The 16,372-nt window shown below is 34.9% G+C and overlaps 1 pseudogene across 1 annotated transcript in view; it reads left to right on the top strand.

The window, feature by feature from the left end:
* Nucleotides 1–16,372, top strand: part of LOC149262652 (homeobox protein rough sheath 1-like) — a 111,147-nt pseudogene that overhangs the window by 63,431 nt on the left and 31,344 nt on the right. The gene's annotated exons all lie outside the window — the stretch shown is intronic.

Raw genomic sequence — 16,372 nt, forward strand, 5'->3', positions numbered from 1 at the left:
TTTTACTTTTATTAGAAAATATTCCTTATTTAGTTAACTCATATTTATCCTTCATTTTATCTCCTGCTTCAACCAATTCTTTCTTTGCATTTTGGGATTTGTTCTTCTCCCATAATGGCACCACTTTCTTGAAATTTTACCCCGAAATTGATACATTTCAAAATCTCTTTGCTCTGGGTCAAACATTTTCCAAGTCTACAATATCATTTCCTTAAACCTTTCTTTCTTCAAAAATGTGTGGTTAAATTTGAATGGATCAATGCCTTTTATGTTATCTTTATATAATTATAGAATGATTTGATGGAGATTGGATGATCCTTCTACCCCTATCTGTGATCTCGTCCTATCAATCTCTTCTAGAGCAATTACCGCAACCAAAAATCTATCGAAACATTTTGACACTACCTCTTTAACACTCCAGAAATTCCTTTAGGTTGGAACCAATTCTAGAGGTTCTACATCACACAACCTAGTCTTCCAAGAATTGACTAAAAAATATGTTAGAGGGTTTGACCTAGCACATTTCTTGCATATTCCCCTTACTTTGAATTTCATGTACAAATTTCATCTTATATTATATTTCCCTTTTCCATCCTTTTTAGATTTTCCTAGAAATTGTTTCTTCTCTATGGTGCCTATTTAGTTAAATTATTGAAAACTATTTATTAAAGTGTTTTGCTTTTAGAATTACGAAGGCTTCTGCTAGTAAGAAATAAGAATTCATAAGTTCCATTGATTCATTCCCACTTATTACTAATCGTCCATATCTTTCTTCTAAGTTAATTGATTTGAAACTCCATCATTTTAAAATTATAGACACGATTCCTACTGATTTAACTCCTTCACATATAGATTCTTGTATTATAATGACATTTGGCTAGTAATTGGAAAAACATATTTTTAGGGTTAACTTCTTACGGATACAGCTTACACCTCTCACATTTTGTGAAAGAATATTCATTAGAGCACCTTCATAGATATTTCATTCTTCTAAGGGCCCCTCTGTTGGTCAATTGATTTCCTTCTTTGATCTCTATCTAGGATTTTTCCTTTGGTAGGGTCATAAGGGATTTTCTTCCAACACATAAAGGCTTCTCTGGGCTAATTTCTAGACCACCCTCTACCCCTTCTAGGTTAGCTTCCTTTCTAGGCCTCTGCATGTTTCTAGGTTTCAATTACACTTCTAAATCCAAGGAGCATCGCTCTATCTCTATTTGCTTAATGTGGGAAGTAAGGAGCCCCCTTAATTTTTTATGGCCAATTTCTCCACTAGGAGTTTTATTGGAAGAATTTCTAAACATTTTTATATGGTTATCAACCTCTTCCCTATCCATCGAGATACCAAAAGTATTAACATAATTTTCTAGTGAGAAAACTCTTCTTCTAATCCAAATCTAGAAAATTATTGGGGATTAATAAGTAAAAAATAAATTTTCATGTTTCTTTTGGAGCCTCATTTTAATCTTCTAGTGCTTGATCTAGGGTGTTGTTCATACAATTTTGCACTGCATGGTTGTAGGATCCATTTGCAATCTTCTACACCTTATCCTCTTCTACTATTGCTTCCACAACCAATTTCCTACTAGCATCATCTTCCTTCCCCATATTATCCCTTGAATAATTATTTTTTGTAGTTAAACCATTTGAGAGTTTCCTTTTTTCTTTCCATACATGTTTCTTGTTGGGCTGGAGCATTACTTCCATCAATGGCCAACTAAATACACTTGGAGAGATATACTAGTAAGATAAACCTTGAGTGAAATTCCAATCGCTACATGATATTTCCAACTCCTCTATCAAACACTTATGTATATTGATTTCCATGAAAACCCTCATCACCCTTCTATACACTTTGGAATGGAAATTCTCTTATATGTCTAAAAGCTTTTCTTAATCTATTCCCTAGGATCTTCAAGACTTCTAAATTCCATAGTTCCATTAGCCCAGGTAGTTTCATGTATACTTTTTTGCAAATGTGATGCCTCCCTTCTAGGGTTGGATCCTTATTCCCATGTACACAGGTTAAGGCATAACCCCAATACCACTTTCAAGAGATCACCAAATATTAGTTTGATTTGAACTTGAATGTTGTCCATCCCCTAACAAGGATGTGATATTTTGGAATGTAGCTTGGAATGTATCAATTCATATCCAATAATCTTGTCATAGATCCCTCCACCACTTGCTTCCCAATCAATGTTCTTTTCATTTAGACTCATGATGCCCCTCATACCAGAATCCTCTTTCTGAACTAGATTTATCTTCTTTGGATGTAGTGCATCTTACCTATTTCTCCTATCATATTTACAACTTGGAGTAATATCATCCTTCTTCTCTAGGAACACACTTATTAACTTTATGATTACGAGAGAACTCAAACTTTCACTTCGAATTAGGTGACTTAGCGAAACTTCCTTATTACTTGGTAATGGTGCTCCCATTCTTAGATTGAATGCACTACCTTGCTTTAGCCCTTATCTATATAAATGTCCTTTATTTGCCAATCCTTAAACCCTTGGGGTGTTTGCTAGGCAAACCACTATGATTGTAAGTAAGTTTTTTTACCCAAATTTTCAATTAAAGCACTACCTCTCTCTGTAATTTTATTTCTTCCTCCATTTTTTTTTCATTTCCTAACGTTTTCAGTAAAATAAATGCCCCATGTTGACTTTCTTTGATTTCATGATTATATTCCCTTATCTATTTCCAAACCTTATTACCGAGTGGCTTTCTCTTGTAACTAAGAACAAAGGCCCCCTGTTGGCTTTCTTTGGTCTCATCATTATATTCCCTTTTCTATTTCCAAATATTGTTACAGAGTGATTATCTCTTGTAACTGAGAGATGGTTAAATCATTATACTTTATATCCTTTTGGTTTTATTTTTGTTTTGTTTTGAGCTTATCTTACAATTTTTCCTAAATGAGACTTTTGTTTTAACATACACGCAAAAGAATATTACAATTTATTTGTTTATCCTTATACCTTCTATTAAGTTTAAATGTTGATTATTATCCAACAAAGAATCACATACATGATCAAGTAGAGGGCTCACATTTCATTTTGGGAAGAAAACAAATCAATAATTAACTAGGATAATTGGTCCTTGAGTGTTGAATGGTTCAAGATCGTCCAATTGGACAGTAAAGGATTATTTTTGGATGCAAAATGTGCGATTCTGATTAGATTTTCCACCATTGAAATATCAAACAGTTGGCATTGGACACATTTGAGGACATATATATGTTTCAGAATGGAAAGCGTTTGATTGATATGGGGGCTCTCATATCCCAAAATATACAGTGGACAATGTATATTGTGATCTGATGACCTATATCGTCAGACGAAAATATAGTTTTGAAAGGTGTGATGATTAATCGAAATTTATCGCTCCAAATGCACTATAAAGTGACACATGGACATTTTAAAATTTTGGAACAAATGAGGAATGATTTTTGAAACTTTCGGTTTCAAAATACCTTTTGAAACCAATGGTTTCATTAAACTTGAGGATTTTTTGCATTTACTTTTCAACTTTCCCTTCATAAATGTATTGTGATTTTTTTGGGTATATACTTTCTATTTTTGGAGCCTTCACAACTCAAACTTGTGATTCCAACAATTCCCACCAGATTCTAGGCAAAATACATAAGAAAATATGCTAGAAAACCCTCCAAACGTATAACAGATAGACTACGACTTTGCTAGGTAGTCGTCGGTTAACAGCCATGAATGTCGCATGAACGTACGTTATGATAGTGTTATATGGTGATCGAATATTGGAAAGGTCATTTTTGTCTTTAAATTACCATTTCTATATGGGAAGTTCGACAAAGTTGCTATCTCTAAGGAGCATGAGTTGAAGAATGTTGTACTTTGTGTTAAAGTGAGCAAGTTAGTTGGCCTTCGTTTTAGTATTCAATGAATTAATTCAAAATTTGTTTAGAAGGATGGCTCCAACTATGAAAACCCTATAAATTATGTTAGTGATTTTGAAGCCTTTGTACACCTATATTGGTATGTTTTTGAGAAAAACATTGTTGATGGTTGTTTGATAAAAGTACATGAGTCAACTAAGGAGCTATGGAGCTTGTTCATAGTAGTTCTATTTCATTTATTCTCTAGTCAAGTCATTTGATTTAGGTCGTACTTTCTTCCACTTTTCATAAGTTCCACTTTGTTAAAATCGGTGCAATAATTGTATGACATTTTGAATCACACTTTGATCTATATAGATGGTTTTAGGAAAATCTTATTAATTAATTTTGAGTCTATCCCCTTCATGCTTTTATTTCCAATAGTTGAATATCCTATTTAACAAAGAGAACTTGTTGCTAAAGGTAAATGGTTTTCTCCCTCATGAAAATAAGGAAGTTATTTGATGCTTATTGTGTGGTGATATTCCTATAACTAACTACTCCCTTATGTTAACGTCTTATTTTGCTTCAGTTCCATAAGAAATCATATACATGATTTGTTTAGTTTTAGGGAATGATGACGGCTCAACAATGGATGAGGTTATATTAAGCATAATGAGTGATATTTCACCTCCTTGTGGCCTAAATCCAGTGAAGTGTGATTTCACAAAATTTCTAGCTAATGTTATCCGTGAACAATTATGTGGGTTTCATGAACCTAAGATGTTCCTCTATCAATATTATTTGGTGTATTTGTTACCATATTTACAATGTGATTTTTTTGAATATCTTGATCTCAAGAAGTAAGATGAATAGGGTAATACCATCTTGCAGTTGAATGGACTTCAATATTGTCATGAATTGAACCAAGAGGAGGGAGTATTGAATTTGGAAAGTAAGCTTTTATTTCACTTTTATACCATTTTTTAGTGTGATCTACCCTCGAGAATGTTAACAAAATTTTGTAACATTCTCCAATTAATGGCACCTCTACTAAGATTTTATAATTATTTGCATCTATTGCTATGGAGTCGAACCTTAAACGTTACAAGTCTAAATTTCACCATGTTTTCTCTAGAATACCTTAGACAAAGATTGGAATATGACCATTTGCATTTTATTTCAAAAAAATAAAAAAATCATCCTTTGTTTTACTAACTCAGTCTTCTCACTTGTTTTAAAAAACATGTTTTCTCTTAGCACTATAAATAAGATAATTTCTTCTTTTAATTTTAAGAAAGGAAATATGATCCTTATGTAGCTTTAAATTCCTTTCCTTATATGCATCATGCTAATCTCTAAATTGAGATGATAACCAATAAGGATACTTCGAAGAAGTGCAACATTTGATGAAGATGCAGGTCATAAGTTCTATCTTGAAGAATCAAACATCAATAGAAATAAATCCCACAATAGTGGTTAACATGGTCTCCAACATTGCAAACTTTGAATGAAGTAGAACCAAAATAGGTCAAATATGAGGTGGTGTAGTGTATGTTGTCAAATTGATTGCTAGTTTAGCAATTAAAGTTTTGGTAAAACAAGAAGTTGAAAGTAAGAGGAAAACTTATGAGGAGCCAAGTGAACGTGACCCAAGGAAGGGAAAAACCATAGAACAAGGCACACAAATAAGCAATTATACTTGTGATAGTCTAGAAGAAATTCTACAAGAATATTTGACAGGGAAAATTGACACTTTCTTATAAGAGTTACAACCAACAAATATAAGTGAGCTACTGTTTGATAATCACTTCTTACCTTATGTCGATAGTCCCAAATGCTACTATTAAAGACAAGATCTCTTTAAGTTAAATTGATGTTAACTTAGGATTTCAACTTGAGAATAGAAAAGAGTCTTATGCACAAATGAATGAATTGAATGAGAAAGCAAGGTAGTTGAATCTCAGTCAAGGAGAACATTTGGAGTTACAGTATCCTATTATTATGTGGATTTTAGCATTAACTAACCATGAAAGAAATGAATTCAATTTTTTGTTCTTGTAGTTAGAAATAATTAATTCCTACTTGTCTATGGTTGTAATTCTCCATTTGAGGAGTTTGTTCCTACATAATAGGAATTTAGTTTCTCCTAATTTAGTGTGTGGTTGAGAGAATCTCTCAACCACACTACTGTACGTCTAAGATAGAATTCCTGTCTTGAGACTATTGCTTGTATAAATATGTGTGTAAATTTTCTCATTAATGAATATAGAACATATTTGAGTGTGTGATATTTTATCTTGGTATTAGAACGGCAGAGCCCGTGAGGGCCTGGGCTGGGAAATAGAAGAGGATATTTTGTTTAATTTTTAATTTTTAGTTTGTCCATCGAGCATCGAACAGGGTTCCGGTGAGCTGGGCGGTGTTCTGGAGCGCTGAGTGCTGCTTTTGCTTTGAAGAGATCTTGGCAACCCTTCAGGGAGATCGGCAACAGTTCTTTTGTAGATCGGTGTTTTCTTTTGAAGTGAGACCTCGAAGCGCTGGAGGTTGACAGTCGAGATTGTTTCACCGTGGCGGATTTAAATAATCTGTTTGGCATCTTCTACATCGACGGCATGGAGTTTCTTTCAACCTAGCCGTGAAGGAGGCAGGATCAGATCAGAAGCAGTGGATCTGTGGAGCAGATCGAGGCAATTGGAGTTTAATGTGGCAGTGTGATCTATCTTTATTTGGTGAAGTGTGGACGAGTGTTTCCACAATTTTAATGAAGGGTCGCCGAGCCACCTGTTGACGAAGGAGACCTGGTGAGGATCTAAACCTCAGAAATGCGTTCCTGCTATTTTATCTTGGGGTTGGAGGGGTCGATCCAGTGGAGGGAACTAATAAATGAAGTGCGCCGCTCGACCTGATTTGATTGGAGTGGAGCAATTGCAATTGCTTCTCCCCTGCTTATGTTCTTAGCTTGCATTTGTTATTTGTGGGTTATTATTATTTCTTTTAATATTATTACGAAATGTCTCGTCGCTCGATGCCCATGAATAGTTTTGGAAAGTTTGGCATTCAATGAGCTGCGCCTGTGTGTATCTGCTTTTTCTTCTTTAATTCATTTATTTGATCGACCCAATCTCCCATAACCGCTGGAAATCAGATTGCATCCATTTACTACTATCTGGTTCGTGGTCGGGCTGGTGTGGCTTCTAGGATGACCTTGGTCCGATCTCTTGGATCTGTCAGTGGAGGTGAATGGTTTAATTGTGGGCGCCACAGTTTCGTGGAGGCAACAATAAGCGCAGCTTGGTAAAACCGACGGTTCAGTGGAGTTCGAGTTGGCGATGCAGCCGGAGGTCGAGTGGTGGCAGCTTGGAAACAGTTTGGCCTATGTGGAGCTGTGACATCTGTATTAATTGGAGGAAATTTGCCGTGCAGATCACCGATTTGGAGATCTTGGATATTTGGAGATATCCATGATTCCCCTATCGTCTCAAATCCTTGAATATTGTGAAAGATTTGGTAATTTAAAGCTGGACGGTGTCAAAGTCTGTATGTATTGGCGTACGGAGCAGAGGAAGGCAATGGATAGTGAACCAGAGGATCCTCAATTCCTCGGCATCGCAGCGATCGTTGGAGAGGCTTTGTCTATTACGCGGCGTTTGTATCGATCTTCTTTCTGCTCATACTCTCGGTGGAAGTGAACCAGTCGAATTCGATGTTCTTTATTTTTGGTCTGATTCCTATAACCACCCTCTTCATCTCTGGATATGTGTATCTAAGCATGGTCTGGCACATTGCCTGCGTTATCTCTGCCTTGGAAGACAAATATGGCCTGGCCGCCATGCGAAAAGCAGGAATATCATTTTGGGAAATCGGATCACGGCCTTGGTTCTCGAAACTCTTTACCTCATATTTGGCGGAATTATTGGAGGGTTTTTTGGGTATGCTTTCCTTCACGGGGACCGCCATGGCGTGGGCATTGCAGAAAGAGGCGCGTACGACACAGTTCTTGTTTGGTTGCTGTGTTTTGTTAACTTGATGGGGCTATTGACACAGTGTGTGTTTTACTTTGTGTGCAAATCTTATCACCACGAGAGCATAGACAAATTGGTGGTGCGGTGAGCATGGAGCATGGAAGGGTTGGCGCAGATAGTGGGTACGGATCGATGGTGCCGCGTGGATTCAATTGTTGGTGACTTCAATCGTTGGAGGTTTGTGATGTCTTGGATTGGCAGAGCTATGTCTCGGTGCAACACAAGAGAGTGAAAATCGTTGCAGGAGCGGAGGAGGTCGATCCGATGCAAATCGTTGTAGGATTAGAGGAAGTCAAGCCAACAGCGTGTGCTGAGCAGGTGACCGATTGAAGGCGCTGGTGCTTGGTGCATTCTCAAGAAGTCCTTGCTCGACTATACTACAAGCTTGCAGACCTGTTGTGTTCCACCTCCAAAGTTGCAGAGTGGTCGTGTTGTAGAACAACGTTGGAATTGTGAAGCGTGTGATCGAAATCTTGGGTATAGCATAGCATAAGGGTTGTCGGTGGCGGAGCAACGGATCTGGTGTGTGCCATCATGAAGCAGAACGGTGGAGCAACATTGTGAATTACTCCAGATCGTGGAATGTGCTTCTAGATTGTGCAGATCTGTGGTATTTCCTAGCAAATCGGTGGAGCTGTGACCTTGAGAGCAGTTTTTTTTAGTTGTTGGAGAGACATCAAGCATTGCTGCATTAGAGTTGATGTTTGTCGCAAGGCCGTAAATGTAGTCTGCCCCCAACCTCAAAGGTACACAAATTTCTAGCGACGAATGAAGAGAATTCATCAGTGGTTTGATGGTGCAGCGATGATGGATCTCAGTTGTGTTATGGAGCTCCGTGCATTTTAGTTTTGGTGGAACAAACTTGCTATTGAATCTGTGATATTATTTTAATTTCTTGTGTAGGCTCGGTGTGGATGATGTGAATTCATAAATATTGTAAATCTGGTTAAGAATGGGATGTATTGTTGTGACATTTAGTCTGGCCAACTATTGTCATCAGTTTAAGTCTATGTTGGAATTGGCCATTCTAACAATAGACAAATTTATTTACAGGAATTCTTAGCAACCAGATAGGGCATTAGAGGAGTTGCATCAGAGATTGGAGGATGATCGAGATCGTGTTTGAGATTGTTAGCGAGCATGAGGCAGTATGCTTAGCTTTGATACTGTGAGTAGGGGAAGTGGCATTATGTTGCGATGCCAGGAGAATTGAAATGCGATGGAGGATTGGACCGTGGAGTCCTGAATTACTGTTCTTGAAGGGAAAATTGTGTTCTCTTCGTGTGGCTGTGAGTGCCTATGTTCTGGTTTTTTTTTTATTATCAGTGGACCCCTCACAGATGAGGTAAAGGAGCAGTGACAATGTTTATGGTGGACAACAAAGTAGATGTTTGTTTGAGTTAGTGTGGTTTGTGGAATAGACTCCCTAGCATGTTATAAGCAAGTCCAGTTGTTGTAATGGTCATTGTATGTACACAGAAACTCCAAAATGTGGAATGTAAATTTTTTTAAAAGGCATCTGAAAGTTCGTGGTGATCTCAAAACCACTTTGTAATGGTTTATGGCAGCCTGAAACCATCTTTTGTCATTGTAAAGTGAGGGTTGGTGGTGAGCCAGAAACCATCTATAGAGTCTTCGTGGCTGAAGTGCTTTTGTGACCAGCTTGCCTTTGTGGCAGAATCGCCTCTATGGCTTGAGGTGCCTTTGTGGCCGGGTGTACACGAGAGCTTTGTGCTCAATTGAGCAGGTGGACTGCAGAACACTTGGCTCGGACTTAGATGATTTTTAATTTTCTGAGTAGAAGGGGATTGGCGTGCTTTTCGCGCTGACAGTCGCGCCAGGATGCGCAACTGGCGCGTCTGTTAGGCCATTAATAGCGCCACCGCGCCAAAATACCAAATTGCTGCGGAATTTTACGTAAATATCGTGCCAATTCACCTTCAAGGGGATCTGCGGGAATCCTCATCTTCATTTGACGATTTGCGAGAGGAGGCAAATCAGAGAAGTTGTGGATCTGTCTGAGGGTGGCAGATTGTGTTTTGGAGGTTCTGTACATGCAATTCGCCTTATGGTGGTGGATTTGACTATCATGACAAGTAGTCATTAAGGGGGGGAGTTAGAAATAATTAATTCCTACTTGTCTATGGTTGTAATTCTCCATTTGAGGAGTTTGTTCCTACATAATAGGAATTTAGTTTCTCCTAATTTAGTGTGTGGTTGAGAGAATCTCTCAACCACACTACTGTACGTCTAAGATAGAATTCCTATCTTGAGACTATTGCTTGTATAAATATGTGTGTAAATTTGCTCATTAATGAATATAGAACATATTTGAGTGTGGGAAAACCATAGAACAAGGCACACAAATAAGCAATTATACTCGTGATAGTCTAGAAGAAATTCTACAAGAATATTTGACAGGGAAAATTGACACTTTCTTATAAGAGTTACAACCAACAAATATAAGTGAGCTACTGTTGATAATCACTTCTTACCTTATGTTGATAGTCCCAAATGCTACTATTAAAGACAAGTTCTCTTTAAGTTAAATTGATGCTAACTTAGGATTTCAACTTGAGAATAGAAAAGAGTCTTATGCACAAATGAATGAATTGAATGAGAAAGCAAGGTAGTTGAATCTCAGTCAAGGAGAACATTTGGAGTTACAGTATCCTATTATTCTGTGGATTTTAGCATTAACTAACCAAAATGTATTCAATTTTTTTTTCTTGTGGGATCCTATATGGTTTTTAGCATCAATTGACCAAGGAAGAAATAAATTCGATTTTTAAGTCGTGAACCTTGAACAAATTGAATCAATAACTGATTCAATTTAAAATGTAAATAACTTGGTGAGTATGGTTTCTTGGTGAGTGTATGGTATATAACTTTGTCTGATTTTAAATTCTTGGTGAGTGTATGGTAAATATATAATATGGTTTCAAATCAGATCAAGTTCTTTTTTAATTAAAAGAAAGGAAATCTTAAAGAAACATTGTTTTAGAAATCAAGTTGGGATTTCCCATTTCTATGCTAATTTGATATCCAATTTCGTGGCCCTTCTTTATTTAAAGCTAATATTTTACAATTCATTATTTATTTATTTATTTTTAATACAAATGAGTGCGTTTTTTTATTAAATCTGAGTCTAGTCTATTTATTTTTAACACAAATGAGTACGTTTTTTTATTAAATCCGAGTCTGGTCGCGACAAATATTTGGGAGAATTATATGGCCATTTTGCTCAAAGACATCTTGAATGTAAATTTGTTATAATCCCTCCTTTATTATAAGTATGCGTCACTCAATTTCTACAACTAATTTGATGCCCAATTCCACGATCTCTTGTTTATTTGAACTTAATACATTGCAATCTTTCCTCTATTGTACGCATACTTAATTACAAGTGATCAAATGCTAGTACTTCTAATTTCACTTTTAGGGCATGTGCATTTAATATATCTGTGGCCTTGAAATTGATCACTCTTTCTAGGACATATATAACTGGTAACTTAGGCATGGTTTAGGTGGATCAACTTGAGAGTTCTTCCAGCTCCACTTTTTAGGGTATCCCATTTAAGATTTTGATCCTGAAATCAAAGATTCTATGGGGATATATGTGTTTTAGAAACCAATTTTAATTAGGCTTATTAACCTAAATGGAAAGAGTGTATATTATAAATCTTTAAAATCACATTTAAGTTTACAATAATCAATCTTTTAAATGATTTTGTAATTATAAATGAATTATGACATGATTTTGCTTTCTATTTCTTTAATATTCTCACTTATCACTCCTCGATAATGAAAATTTGTTTTAAATTGTAGAAGCCTTTGTGAGTCTTAGTCATTAATATAAACTGTAAAATCTTTGTAGATAGTTTTGTCAAAATATTCAAATTTCCAATGATTGGATACCCCTTGGGATAATGTAATCTCCACAATTGGCTCTCACTCTAAACTCCTCCCCATGAGATTTAAACCTAAGGTCCGATTGAGACTAAATTCCATAGAAACTACCTAATTTACACCTCATGGATAACCAATTACCTCTTGTTTTTAATAGCAAAAAAACAAATTTATATAATTACACTAATGGGTGTGTCTATTTTGGAATAAGACTTTTAATTTAATTATCAATAATTATTAAATGGATGGTAGGGTTCTAATCTCCACATGATATTCTAGATATTAATAGTAGTATTGTGGTATTGATAAGCCGTGGGAGGTATATATATATATATATATATATAAGCTTAGAGCCAATACATCAATATTCATAGGCACGAATCCATTACAACAATATTTATCAAGGCATAATAGTTCAACATATGACTAGTGGGGATTTGAACCTAGGTGAGAAAGTTAACAACCATTTGGCCCAACCACCCGAAATAATTCCAATTGACATGTTACATGTTTATATATGTATGCATGTATAATCTATATATTAATTTTTTTACAACTTTTTTTTGGAATAAAATTTATATTACCTTTGAAACAAGAGATTACAAGAAAGAAATAAAGGTTTAAGATTGGTTGGTGACTAAGGAAACCTGACCATATCCACAAATATACCCTACTAAAAGAGGCATAAGACAAAACGTTGCTCATGAATTCAAAATATACCATACACATGCTAATATATATGCGTTCAACACCATAAGAGAAAAATAAGTAAATAGGAAATTCATCAACCAAAGACCTAACATGAGTAAGGCAACTAGAAAGGGGGGTTGGAATCTATTGCTACAACCTGGATCTTCTCCTTGTTATTGCTCGGTGGGAAACCAATAGCATAGGGGATGCTAAGGTGCTTCTCGATGTGATTTAGTTTTTTATCTAGGTCTCTCATGTGTCGATGTAGATGTTCCATGGAGAGGAGGAGGTCCTCTCTGTTTGAGTGTCGATCTAGGAGAACCTTGCCTAGTAGGAATTTCATGTGTAAGTACAAGTCCACTGTGTGAATATATTAATTCAAATTCCCATGTGTGCGCCTTATATTAGGCACCCAATCAACCAACTCTACCAATACCTCTATGTTCGATAGAAAGTGCCTTTGGCTAGTTCCTTTCCGCTTGGCACAAGTGAGTTCTTCCTGAATAAGGGATGGGGTAAGTTCCCGAATGTGAGCTATTGCTTCTTCCACTTTGTGATGAGTTTGTATGTTGCCTTGAATGACCTGTTCTTGATAGTACATTATGCCCTTGTAGACCTAGGTTCATTGGCGTTGCATGTTGGCTACATAGGGATGATAGAAAGGCGAAGAAACAAGTAGGGATGTTTCAAGAAAGAGGCAGAGATGGACAAGAGAAATGGAAGTGAGAGCAAAACATAGCCATGTTCGTGCCTTGAACAATAGTGTGTGGTCAAATGTAAGCAATATTACCTAAGAGGGTGCTAGAAGAGGAAAGCACCAGCAAGAAGGAGCACCATGCGGAGCTAGGAGCCACAAGAGGGAGAGATCTTTATATAAGTGTAGGGGGTTAGAAGGCAACAAATATGAGAAAGAGACCAGGATGCTAAGGGGAGTAAAGGTCCAAGAAATAACATCAATAAAAGAGAACTCGAGTAAAAACTAGTAGGAGAAAAGGGTAAACTTACTCAGGAGAAAAGTTGCCCGATCGTTATAATGCCTTTTCATTGTTGTAGAATACTCTGGCCAATTCCAGGACTATAAGTAGGAAGATGTGAATTATTTTTTATTCTTATCGAGCGAATTAGGATGTCAGTGGAGATTAAGGGAATATGTTAGCTTCGTGGAGTAAAGCTCATTGATGAACTAGCTTTCCCTTTCTCCATTATGTCTAGAGAGCTAGAAGCAATGAAGCTTTGCAAGCATGGCTTAGAGGAGTGAACCAATATAATTTGTCCCTCATATGCTAGACTACAACATTTAGGGGAGGACAAAACCATCAAAACAACTGGATTATATTTTGTAATTTCCCTAACTTGCCTGATATCCTTTCATCCAAAGTGGTTGATAGTGGTGCAGCAATGAATTATCATGATTGTGGTATTGAATTCCATGTTTTATGGCAATAATGTGTGCATAGTGGCACGAGATGAGGAGCTCAAATGATCTAGCAGTGAGATTGTGGGCCAAGTGAGGCAAATTTGACAGGAGTTCGAACGACGGGGACGACATTTAAGTTGCATGGTGTCAGACTATAGGATTATAATGTTCCCCATGTTGGTTTGATGTGTTGAATGACCATCTAAAAGGGCTTGCTACCATGTCCCTCTGTCAAATGGCCAAGTGGGATGATGACAACCTGCCCCCACCTTTGTGCGTGCAAAACACTCCATTCGAGGAATTATTTTTATAATAATTAATAATAATAATAATTTAAAATAAAGTTATAATTTAGTTAATTTTTATGATTTTTTGAAATTTTGCAACGTGAATGTATCAACATTTATTAAGTAAGTGTTTTGATACTTGTCATGTATTAATTCCTATCAACATTTACCAACCATTTAATTTATATGACTAGGCTAGTATTTACACTTTTCCAATTTTTGTCTAAGCACTAAAGTTATAACTCAAACCCTTATCTCCATTCTTCACTAATACTACGAAAAATGTGTTGCCAATAATATTTAGTAAACGTGCTTTGTGTGTAGTAAATTTGTAATCTCCAAAATTAAAATCAATGTGAAATGTTTCTTAAAATGGAAACGGAAATCAAACACTAGTGAAATATAACAAAAAACCTAACATAAGTATAATATTGTTCCCATATGAATAAAAGGATATAAGGGGAAAATTAAAGGATATAGTGTTGCGCTCATGAAAATAGGGTATTACATATAGGATGAACATTTTTAGTAACCACTCCCATAACTATAAGATGAATATATTTTGTAACCATTCACATAACTATATCAAAAATCATGACATTACTATTTTTTATGTGGTTAAAGCCATTTAGGAGGGAAATAGTCCATGGCCCTAACCAATGTGGCCACTTGAGGCAATTTTATTAATGCAAAAGAAATTTGTATGTAAGAGAATTTCTCACAATCAATCATCAACAATGACCCTCCATGCTCTTTAAAATAGATCATGAACTAATTGAGTGGTTTAAAATAGATCATGGACCAATTAAGTGGTAAGCCACAAATCAATGACCATTATTATTATTATTATTATAACATATTTTTAATTAGAAGTATATTATACCAAATTAATTTTAACTAATTTCCAAGTATTTAAATATCTTAACATATTATTTATCTTTGTTAAAGTATTATTAATAGAAAATTAAACAATGTAAATAGGTAATAAATGCTTTTAAAATAAAATTAATACTTTTATTATGAGTGATTTAGGATGTGGAAAATTGAATTTTTTCAATCAGATTTTGAATAATATATTAATAAAGTAATGTTTTTTTTTTTTATTTTTTTTCTAAAATTTAAATTTTTAAATGACTAAAATTTTGTATTTATGTCTTAAAATTCCTGTAGTTTAATTAATAAACAAAAATGGCTTTTTTCCGAACACTTTTTCTTCTAAATTTTATCCAAAATTTGGTAGAGATTTTTATAAGCCATAAGTTCAAGTTATTTAGTGGGCAAATATCAAGTGTTTAGGGAGTTTTGAGGGTGTTGAACCCATTTATGTAGTCAAAAATACCTTTTAAATAATAAAAAATCACAATATTATTAAAAATGTAGTAGCAGATCCATCCAAAAAGCCATTTTGTTTATTAATTAGGCTATACATTTAAGAATTTATTATATTTATTTTAATTAGTTAAATATAAATTTATTTATATCAGAATTAATTAAAAAACATAAATTAACTTTACAAGGAAAAGTGGAAATGCACAAATCATTTATGTAAAATGAATGAAGTAATTTTAAAATGTTTAGTTTGACTAATAAATGAAACGCCCTTTTTTTAGCACTTTTTATGGTCAATCTTCTGAAATCTGATAAAGATTTTTAAGAATCAAAATTTTAAGTTGCTGATTTGCAAAGTTTGAGTGTCTTAGTGTTTTTCAAAGTATTAAATCTATTTATGCATTCAAAAAGTGCATTTTAAACTATAAGAATTCACACTCTTGGTTGACATTGTATTATTGGATTCTAGTAAAAAATTTATTTCTTCTATTAATTAGACTTGTCCATTTTTAAAATATAAGGTTGAAATAGTTCTAATTGAAAATTAAAATTTATTTTTAATATTCTCATATTTAATTGATGATGATGGTGGATGTTTGCTCTATTGGACCTCGTGAAATTTGAAGAAATTACTTGTGTTTCTTTAGAATTATATTTGGCATATTCTATTTAAATCACCTTGATTTTGATGAGTGAAAATTTTATCAAGGATGGTATTATAATAAATATTTTGAATGTGGGATATAATGTGGGTGTACGAAATGTAATCTAAGAGAAAATGTTTTTCATCTTCAACTCAATTAGTGTCACAAATGTGACAAGTTCTTTGGACCGATGATGTTTTAGTGATTGTCTAGTG

This window comes from Pinus tabuliformis, chromosome 6 (assembly GCF_031772625.1).
Source record: "Pinus tabuliformis cultivar Carrire ecotype Pingquan chromosome 6, CPIR1, whole genome shotgun sequence".
NCBI classification, from domain to species: Eukaryota; Viridiplantae; Streptophyta; class Pinopsida; order Pinales; family Pinaceae; genus Pinus; species Pinus tabuliformis.